We start from the raw sequence: 11,552 nt of genomic DNA, 5'->3' as shown, positions 1-11,552 counted from the left end.
CCCCTGTTCAGCTGACAGTAGTGGTACGTACGTGTGTATGCGTCGGACCAAAAAAAATTTTGAGCGCTATCGAAAGTAATAAAATGAAAAAAAATGCAACGTCACTGAATTTGACAGATGTCAAACGCACGTGGAAATTATTCGGATGTCTCGACGTTATTCGTTTGTTTGTATGGGGAACAATGGTCGAGTCGAGTGTAGGTTTACGCATTTATTCAATAGGATCATCGTAATAGTCGGAATCTCGAGTCAGGGAATGATTTTCAAGCGAGAATATAAGAACGTACCGGAAATCGAATGGTTAACCTCGGCTTCGTCTGGTCAGGTCAGGGGTGTAGCGAGGGGGGCCCGGGGGGGATTTCCAAACGTTCTCGTTCGCTCGATGAGAGGTTAGGTTGGGTTTACACGTTATAGGTCAGGTCAGGTGAAAGACAGAAAGGTGCTCGTGGAATAATACGAAGGGAGCCTCCTCGAGGGGGGCGGTCGAGGATTTGCATTTTGATAAGAAATCTCTGTTGGAAAGTTCCTCGCTAAGATGGAAAATCCTTTTGGTTCGCCCGTCTCGCCGGCGAACTGTCATGGTGGCGCAACCGTCGCTCTTGCTTTATTCGTACGCCTCGGCGCGCTATATTAGCTCGCGGATAATTTTATCCTCGACTGTACCGTATTTGCGGTAACGGGAATTTTATGAAATTCCGAGACTGCGGTTTCGCGAGAATATTCGAATCCGCGGGGCCATTCGGCATTTTTTTTTTTTTTTTTTTTCTCGATGCGGGTGGTGTTAGGCTCGGTGGTTCGCCTTTGCATTACTCACTACGTACTTATTTTGAATTTAAAAAAAAAACCTGAGGCTGCCAACGATGGGACGCAGTGGAGATGTACTAGACTATACCTATTTCCAATGAGACTAATAGGAAAGGTTAGCAAACGATAGTTTTTTGAAAAATTAAAAAAAAAACCCCGCACCTAGACGGAGTAGTGCTTTTTTTGGACTAAATTTTTAATGTAAGGCGTTCGTTCGGAGGGATGTAAATTTTGGGATAAAAAAATTTAAGGGCTCGATCTACCACGTGGCTGCTCAAACAGCTGGCTGCGTATGCCAGTGTGACTTCGTGTATTCAGCCACTGTCTAGGCACACGCGTTCCTATTCCTACCGTTCCTATGTTCCGTTCCACTACGGCGCGTGCATTATCTACGCACGCGTCACGTATGATACGCAATCAATGGTAAAACATAGCGAGCAGAGTCCGCCACCCTGTGCTGCGTATATGGGGTCTTCGCCCCACCCTATGCTCTCTGCAGGGGTCGACCCTGTACCGCAGACACTGCGGAGCACAGCAGGACCTTCCGTAGTCCCACCATTTGTATTAATGAACGAAGCTGATCCGTGTTTATTTTTTAAATATTTTCTCTCCACATTCAATTTTACCATTATTTCTTTAATCCTGAAATTTTATTTCATTTCGTTCCTCGCGCAATTAATTTTTGGTTTTTACCTACCGCTGGCCGATGTTCCCTGGAAAACTCGAAGGCAGCTTTAACTTGACCTACTTCGTAGTTCTTACACGCGTACTGCACATTGCGGTCGGCTATGGGTGCATCTGGGTGGCGGGCGGATAGTTTTACACGGAGGCCATGAAAACGCGGCTTGTGGACCCGAACGATTCGTCACTTTGAAAAATGACTCGGTGGATTTTAGGGGCTGGTTTTGAGGCGGCGGTTGGGAGAGGAGTTAGGGGTTGATTTCGATTGGGAAGGGTAGGAGAAAAAAAATTAGAAAACAATGCTCGCGACCGAGGGAGGGTTGAAGTACGCCATTTACGTAGTACAATTCACCCTTCCGCCTTCTCCTCCCTTGCCCACGTACTTCACCCTCTCAGCCTACGCGAAACCCTTGCTTTGCCACTGGAGAGGGTGTAAGTCCCCGGCCACTCGGGGAGCCCCGCATTCATTCGGGTTCGCCGAATGGAGCATTCCCAAAGTATGGCGAAAAGTGAAAGAAATGAAGTTAGGGGGCTGGAAACGGGTGGAGATTGGGAGGCCTGGTCCTGGCCGCCGGGTGTATCCGTGGATCGTGAGGATGCGATGGGTCGGGGGGTAGGCGGAGGGGTGGAGAAAAAAAATATCGTCCATAGAGACCAACCCTTAGTTCACTCTTATATACATATATACACGCACAGCGTGACGGACCAGGACGCGGACCAAAGTCCTGCGGATACTTCGTGACGAGGACGATATCGTTTGGCCGAGTCTTAATAGAGTCCTTTAGAAAAGTTTTCGTAGGGCGTCGCGACGCAAAACTTTTTTCCAACCGCTCTCGCTACGCTACGCGGTCACATTTTGTTGTGGGATAAAGTGATCAAACCTCTGTCCCTTGTACTCTTCGTCCCTGCTCCATCGCCCCTATTTTGCAAAATGAAAAATGACAAATTTTTGGAAAAAATTTTTTTTTTTCAAATTTACCCTCTCGATTGTCCATAAAAATTTGGCGATATCTTTCGTCAAAATTTTTGCTGTTAATTGCATCAATGAATTTTCCATACATTGCTCTTACGTTAAACGTTCGGGTTCCATTTATTCAATGTGTCTGGCCTCCTTTCTCAAGTCTCTAGGGAGACTTTCCGCGTTGACGCGCGAATCCGTCCGATTTTGTCATCCCTTAACTGTAACGATACGACGAGCTGCCGGTTGACTGTAGGAAACTTTCGCTGAGTTGTCGCCCTTAATAACAATTCCCGTGAATTTTTGCTGTCTTATTCAATGTCGGTACAGCTCGTGACGTAGTGGCTTGACAGAGTGACTCAGAGAGGTGAATGCGTCTTTTTTTTCCGTGAAAATATGGAACTGCGAGAGAAAAAGAATTATGAAAAAAAAAAAGAAAGAAAGAAAACCGAACGGAACATAGCTCGTCAGGGTCTTCGTTACTACGGGGAAAATAATTATCGCGCGTATTTTTTTGTTCTCCTCTTCGTAAATCTTTCGTCGCTCGCCCGAGCCCGCGGGAGTTTTAGCAGTTGGACGAGGCGACATCGATTTTCGTGATTTACGTGACAAACAAAAAAAAGTTGTTACAGTCCTGCACGCGAGGGAGAAAATCAAAGAGAGAGAAAGGGATAGACAATGAGACCCAACAGTATCCATCCAGTACGAGAAATATTTTTGCGGATCCCCAAAACCTGCAGTAAAAAAAAAATAGAAAATAAAGTGCCTGAGGCATTACTTCTTTTGTATGTTAAAAAAAGATAAAAACGTGCACACAGAGATCCATCAGTTTTAGTTTGATGAGATTGTACGGTATAACAAAAAAAAATTGAATTTATCTCACGATTATAATTATCAACATAATTTCATTCGATCAACCTGTCTTTAGGCGATACTCTTAATTACCTGCTAATTAGCATCTCGTTTACGCCGGATCTCGTATCAAGATCTTGTCTCGAATTTGACTCGAATAAATTTAGCGAAGGTTTCGTTTTACGACAAAGCAATTGCGGATTCGGTTGACACCTCGATCCGGGTTATCTCGTGACATCTCTGTATCTTAGATCTTGGCGCGAATTTGATTTGGAAAAAATTTTTTTTGCGAGTAATTTTTTTTTTTTTTTTTTTTTTGAAATTCTTATCACGCTCGCTTCGTTCTGCTTTAGGAAGTGCGAATCTTCGTTGGAAAGAAAATTGTCTCGCGATTTCCGAAACTACAGAGCAGGGCTCGACAGTTGCAGCTGCAGCTGCGGTATCAAGAGGAGCATAGTGGCCAACGTAAAGGGTCTCGTATCTTAGGGGATCTTGCATTGAAGTATTCTACCTATAGTTGGAGTTGAGCTGCTGGGGGTTGGTATGGGGTTGATACACGGGGGTGGTTTGGGTAGCCGAAGAATGCGGATCAATAGGGGATACGAAGTAAGCGCATGCGATACCGGGAACCAATGGCGGACGTAGGGCGTCGCGACGCCTCGGCGAGAGAACCGTGGTGCTGTGCGACGCCCAGGGCCGTATCATCCTCCGAGATAAAAAAAATCTCTCTTCTCTTTCGCGACGCCCACCTTTGCCCTCATTACGAACCGCATCGCCAATTAATTGGGCCAGTGTAATTCTTGGCCCAAAAACACTTGTCAATTTTCAATATATCGTATATGGATTTTCAAAAATTCGTTAGACATTCAAATAATATGTCGTTCGTCGTTGTTCCAAATAAACAAGAAATTATCACTTTTTACAAAATATGTGGAAATTAAATCGGTACACAAAAACGGCGCGAAATTCAAATTGCGTGCGGGTACAAATAAATTTTCATTTTTCTCGCGAATCACTCAAATTTATTTATATCTCAAAAATCTCCGATACTATCGAATCGATCTTAATAGCATCCATTAGCTAACGTTTCTTTCGTTCAAAAATACCCATTGACATTTTCTTTCCCCCATTTATATACTTTTCCAACCAAAATCCCATATCGGATAAGCCGGTATTTCAAAACGTATTCGTCAATGTACGTTTCTCGTAGTATACATATATACGTTCTCTATAAAAGGGCGCAAAGGGCCATTTTTTCCTACTGCCCTTTTCGCCATTTCCTTTTATTTCTATTTATTCCAAAACCCTCCCTCCCTGCCGCCCTTCTTATTCTTATTTTTTTTTTTTTTTTTTTTTTTTTTCACTTTACCCACCCTCCCATAGCCGGATTAGTCTCCGCTTACTTTACTTACGTTTAGCGTATCGCTCGTCAATCAATAAGCGCCTCAGGCCGCGTCCCCATAAAAACGAAACACAGATAAATAAACGACGTCGCGCCGATCAATCAAATCGATACCCATTTCAATTGGAAGCTCCGCAGCCGTATTTACTTGCAGGACAGGGCAAGCCGGACAATTCCAGCCGCGCGCTGCATCGTGATGCACTCGGGAGTCGCTGCGATTCCGCACATCCGTCTCCCACTCACGTCCAATCAGTGGGCTGCGTGCGATGCACTTGCACCGGGCCCTCAGCGATGCACTCGGCGATGCACATGGAAATGTTTCCCAGTAGGAAACTCGATCATCTTTAAATTATCTAATCGGCCTAGGTCGTCGTTACGTCGTCCAGTTGTTTTATTACAATAGGCAGCCTGGCAGCACGTGATAGCACGCGATACAACAGACCGATATTACATTACCTTATTATCGGTTTTACGTGGACACCCTTAATATTTTGTTTTGACAATAAATTTTTAATGGGGGTCGACGCCTGATTTTTTTTCAGATTCAAGGATATCAGGGTATTTTAAGGATGGATCAGGGTAGGGAGGTAACGCGAGAGACATCCAGGTATAGTCTCTTCGTGATAATTTTATTAAACCCAATTAATAATTTCAATGTCTGTCCCTGTTAATGCGACAAGAATGGAGGATCGGTCAGATTGATAAGGAGTTTTATCGATCCGGACGTTCTTATCAGTTAGTCTCTGCTGCCTGTGCACGATTATGCACTCGTGCATGTAATACACGTGAAACTGCAATTTCACTGACAACGCGATGCACCCATGTTACTTGCACGTGGTATTTCGTCGGGTGGGCCTGAGGGTGGGTTCAGGGGTTGCGTCACGCATTGGGGGATCATCCTGGATTTGGATGTAGGTGGAATTACGTTTGATGTCGCTACATGTAAACAGTTTCACCTGTGGCTAAGTGGGCAGGTTATAGGGGTGTAGACCCAGGCGAGTTGGACCCTTTCGACGTTAAGCTCACTGCCGGGGAGTCTTGGTGAGATCTAAAGCTGGCAGGTATGTGAACTAGCCTTTATGAAACTAAGGAATGCGTACCATTAGCACAGTTTTACTGGTGAACGAGGGAAAAGGCAAAAATACAAATCGATAGCAGCCCCGTAGCCACGGGGCCCTGTCGGGGCTCGGTCCGCTCCTGGAGTGAGCGCGTCGTCGCGACGCGCGGCGTCGTTTGAAAATCGTGGCGCGCCGTCGGGCGCGGTGTGCGTGTGTCCCTGTGTGCGGCCGTCGTCGGCGTCGTCGTCGCGTACGTCCACGGGTGCGGGAGCGTCGCTCGCACGACGATCTCCTCTCTGCACCTATTCCTCAAGGCAGTCGCACTCTGAGCGACAGTCGCGCGCGATTCGCACGCGCTTCCACGTTCGGCCTCTCTGCGAGCGTCGATCTGGGCGGGTTTGCATGTAAATAATATTATAAAAATAGTGTCAGGGTCGCCATGACCGAAATCGTCTGATTAAATAAATTTTTTAACCTCTACGTGCTGCGGGGTATGGGGCAACCTTAAGAAATAGGAAAAAGAGGTAAACGGGTAAAGAAGCCAGTGAACTCTGTAATCGAACCCGAACAAGGGAGTGTCGTCCTGACGTCTGGAAAGTTGATCTAGGAAGCTGCTGGGCTACCGCGGGTAGCTCCAGGCTGCTGCACCCGAAAGGTCAACCGAGACGGCAAGTAAGGGCTGAAGTTATCGCCGTGATGTTACCGTGACATGTTACCCCGTGACCTTCGTGATTGGCTTGATTGGAATCGTGAGGCACGACACCTTCCGCGAGGTTCACTACCGGCCGTATCGAAGCAGCCTGCACTCGTGGTGCCGTATGTGCTCTGGTGGCAAGGACCCGATCCAGGGATTCGTCGGGTTCGGGTTGCTGACACCGATACGGCTCGTCATCGTTATCATTATCTCGAAATACCGGAACGGTCCGGCGACACTTCTGGGCAGCCTCCGATTTTTGGATTTCGATCCGGCTGCTGTGACGTTCTTTGTCACGGATTCCCTACATTGCGGACTATGGAGACTAGGTGAGTTTTCATTGTCGCGACACACTTTTTTTTTATGATGCACGGTTACGTTGGTATCAATTTCAAGATGGAGCTTTGGTCCTGTTACCTTGACAGCAGTTCGGTCGGGTCCTTTGATGTCTGTTGCCAGATGCACAAAGGATTTCTTTAATCTCGTTACGCCTCGGCGAATATTTGTTTTCGCAATTGGATTTTACGTCGCCGGCAATTATAATTGAGTTTCGCAACTGCAGCGGCTCTCGTTCCCATTGTCGTTGATCGTCGTTGTGCTTCTGCGTTATTTTCGATTGTCTTATCGTGACTCTCGATCGGGAGTCAATTTCTTTTTTTACCAGTCATTTTCTCTTCTTTGACGTGGTTCGATTTGTGGATCTTTTTTTTTCTTTTTCTTTTTTTTTTTTTTTTTTTTTTTTTTTTTTTTTTTTTTTTAATTTTTACATCCGTCCCAGATCGAGTCATTTGATGATTTTTCTTTTTGGTCCATTCTCCGTATTTTCCTCTCGGCATCCGTCCGAGCAGAACTGGAACGTTTTAGCTCTATGTGAATTCAATAGGTCGTGTTAACCTTCGGAACACGTGGCGTATCTCGAGCACGAGGTGTAAATCTGTCAGTTTGCAACTCCAGGGTTGTTTGCTTAAAAAGGGAGGAAAGGATCTTTGTTGTAAAAATTTATAACGCGACCAGAGCTGCTGCAGTCGAGAATTATTATACCGTGTAGTACGATATATACAGTTGGAGCACGTATTTGACCCGGTGGAATTAATGAATTATTCGAAAATTATTCATTCGTTATCATACACGTTTACCTTTAACATTGAAAACAACCCGAAGACGTTTTTCCAATTAATCCATCTGAAAATTAAAATTAATTAAAAAGACAACAGCCAGCCCTCGAAGTTATCTCCGGTTACACAGCCGAGCGAAAGGATTTCGTTTTGACGTTGAACTTTTACCCTCTTTCGAAAACAAAAATCAGAATCCAACCCCCTTATCAAAACTCGACCCAACAATTCTTTGCCCGATCTCGAAGAGCCTTCGTTCCTTCGGCAATACTCTTCGAGGACTATATCCAAACTTGACTACCCCTTGGCCATTGTTTAAAATTCGTCATAACCTTCACGTTTTCCCCATGTACCTTGCTCATGTTACACCACCATTTTCTTCCAACCAAACAAGACGAAATGTTTCCTCGACTGTCTGTCGCCTTTCCACTCGCTGCCACCTTGTTCCAGACTTCGTCTAAACTTTCCACGTACCTACCTAACCTCACTTACGAAACCCGATACCGGACAGGTGTTCGCATCACCTACACTGGTTCTTCAATTAACATACGTTAACATTCCTTTGTTCCAATGTCCTTCCCAAGTCTGTTTGATCTCTCTGGTATGTCGCGCGCGCTTATCCACACACTGTATCTAAATATGCCGAACACGTGGTTCACGTCCACCGGCCTTCTAGGCGTTGACATTTCGTCGCCGCTTGCTCGGTCGGTAACCGCAGCTACTTTTCTTCCCTCGGACAAAACGGCCGTGCGGGACGAGTGGCTGGTTAACAACAGACTTTTTCCTGCGCCATATACCTGAACAGGTATATATATATATATATATATACCCCAGTCACTTAATACTCTATTGGTATTTTCATCGTGGAAATTTCTTCCCGTAGTCCGTGCTTCAAACTGGACTGTTATTGAGTCCGACCGCACCCTACTTTACCGACCGGTCATATACCTAAGCGAAATACACACGATTCGACATCCCCTCGAGAATTGAAAACTACAATGAATTTCGATAGAAACTTTTGGTAGGTCGTCACGTGGAAACAGGCTCCAATACAGACGCGGCGTCTAAAGTCACCTCCGCTCGACCTCGTCAACGCTCTATTCTCGGAGGTCGACGCCAATCTATCGCTATTAATATAATGTGGATCTCGACTGCCTCCCGCCGAGAAGAAGCTCGCGCGACGTCAGGGAAAAAAAAGTCTCTATGGCAAAAGAAGAACAACCGACGAGACTCGGTATGTCGGTGTTGGCCAAGGGGAGGTAGAGAGAGTGAAATAAAAAAAAAAAAAAATGGAGGTTGACGCGTGTCTCGCGTGTTCTTAACCAGCCGAAGATACCACCGTGGACCTCCTGCCGGTTCTCGCTTATCAAAATCGTACCAACTCTTGTTTTTTTTTCTTTTTTTTTTTTCTCTCGAATTGTACGTACTAGATTACGACGCGTATGTAGGTTGATTTACCAGCAAGTAAACCCACTGTAGCTGCTCGAGTCTACGTAACGGCTCGTTCTTGTACCAGGGATTTTTATGAAAATCGGAAAATGCATTGTTGCCATTTTTCGCACTATATGTATTTTTTAACTATACTCCATTGACTGCATGGCTATAGGCACCGACCTATATCTATACCCACTGGCCACTAGGACACTTTAACCCGTATTCCATTACGCATCGTGGAAACGGGCTAACTGCGTGGTATTTCCTTTGCCAGCCGTATAAAAGTCCCATAAAGCGTCGCGATGCCTTCGTCCCGGCGCGTCGTAAAGGGAGTTTAATTGCTATCACACCCATACGCGATATACCTCGTGGGACTATGGATAACGATATACGTACGCGTATACTCTGTCATTTGTAAATTTTGATAAAAATCAAAAAATTTTTTATTCCCTAGATCCCTAACACCGGGTTACTTTAACCCAATGAGAGGCAGCCTTTAATTTTAAACCTATAATAAATACTGTTCGCGTTAACGGGGTCTCTGTTGTCATTATAAGGCGGGGTAACGACTGGGGGCCTAATTTTGTTCGCAGGGCGTGGATAAGATGGATCGTTCTCGTTCTGGTTAAAAACGCTGATGAGAGTGGTTCTTATTGATCGGTACACATATATATATATATATATACTGACAGTAACGAACAGTGTGGATAACACATCGTCATATTTTATATCACGATTCGCCATATTTTCTACACTGAATGTTTTCATCTGGTTTCATACAAATTCTCTATCGTCCTCTGTGTGTAGGCTTACAGCCTGTATCTGTGAGCTTGCGGTTAAAATATAGTCCAACAGTTTCTATACGGTCCAGCGAATGCTATTTTTTTTTTTTTTTCAATAAAAAAAAATGTAAAAACCACTCTATCGTTGGTAGCACTGCTTCTTCTCCAAATAGCAATCTGTTCAGGGTCGAGAGTGGATTCGGTACTCGATTCGCGATGGTCGAGAGTTCGTCGGCTCCTAAAACGGATAGGTTCGATTATTCTTCGTGGAATCGCCGACTGATAAGAAGATCGATCTTAGCACTGATAACGTTATTCATATAAATTTTATTGACGTCCAATTTCAATTTTTCGATACGTGAGATTCAAATATTCGCCTTGGTACTTCAAGTTGCTCCAGGATCCTGGAGTCTGAGTTTGGATGAACTTAGCCGATCTTGGGATGACGTACTCAGAGAGATATGGTACATGGTCTTTTGACTGTATCGGCGAGGCTGCTGTTGAGGGACGTTGGAGGCGTAAATGCGCTCGGGGGTGGGCAAAAGTTTCAGGGTGGGTAAAAAGCCGTCACACGATATCTCTCGGGTTGTCTGATAAAAAGCGGTCGCCTTCGCTCCTAAGGCGAGATTCTCTGCTTTCAACTTTGCCTCCTGACTTCTCGTGGCTTTGACGTATTAGAGGCGACGAAGAAACGATGCAAAAAATGGGAAAAAATTAAGGAAAGTGGATAAAACGAGACCTCCTCAGACTTCCAATCGACCTCTTTAACGGGAGCAAATATGAATATAACGGAACGTCACTTTCTTTTTTGCCCCGATACGTTGTTATTTGTCAATTTTTTGTTTCTTGCCACTTTTACCTCGAACACTGAAAATCTACCTCCACCAGTTGCGCCATGGGATTAAAAATGTCAAAGTTCAATCCGCGTGACATATTTTGCGTACCGGTGAAAAAATTTTTTTAAAGGAGTAAAAAAAGAAAATTTTTTGAAAATTATACACAACCTACCCTTGACACTGCTATAGTGCAGTTGAAAGGGATTTAGGATAGTTCAGTAGTCGGAATGCGAAGGGGTCAACCTTAGATAATGTTGACCTCGTGAACCATGCTGTTATTATTATTGTTGTGTTTGATGTGAAACTTTATAATGCATAGTGGTTGTTACACTTGGCCTAACCATCCTCGACGTCCATTTTGAGAACCCCTGCATTAAAGCAGACACGTCGCGACGTTGCCGCACTTAGCAGGTCCCACTCTTGTATCGACCCAGCAACGTTGCCAGTTCCCTTCGCGTACCTTTATCGCCCCCTGTTCCTCCATTCCTGACCCTTCGCCTCCGCCGTCGTCCCATTCGCCTCCTTCCAACCTTCTCCATCTTCTTCTTCTGCACTTTCAGAACTGTATCCCACCTACCTACCTACCTACCGACCTACCTACCTACCTAACTATACCCAACGCCATCTTCTTCTTAAGCACTGTCCTTTGCTGCCACTCAGCAAGCTCAGCACTCAGGTCCCGTCGTCTCCTATGCAGCCAGTTCTTCTGGGCCCTACATAAGACCCAGCTGTTTTATCCTCCCATGGCAGATGCCACCGGGACTAGGTGCAACCTACCTTTGTTGTCCCTTTTTCCGCCCTTTTTTTTTATTCCTCTTATATTCTCCTCCTCCTTTCTCTTCTCGCCCTCCATCCTCCTCCCGGGGGGGAGGGAGCTCCACTGGTAATTGCCCGATAAACCAAGTCCTCCTCCCTGAACCCAGTGCCTCGGCGACCTTA

This window comes from Cephus cinctus, unplaced genomic scaffold (genome assembly GCF_000341935.2).
Source record: "Cephus cinctus unplaced genomic scaffold, Ccin1 Ccin1_scaffold1857, whole genome shotgun sequence".
Taxonomy (NCBI): Eukaryota; Metazoa; Arthropoda; class Insecta; order Hymenoptera; family Cephidae; genus Cephus; species Cephus cinctus.
The sequence above is the reverse complement of the archived record's forward strand: the minus strand, read 5'-3'. Positions refer to the sequence as shown.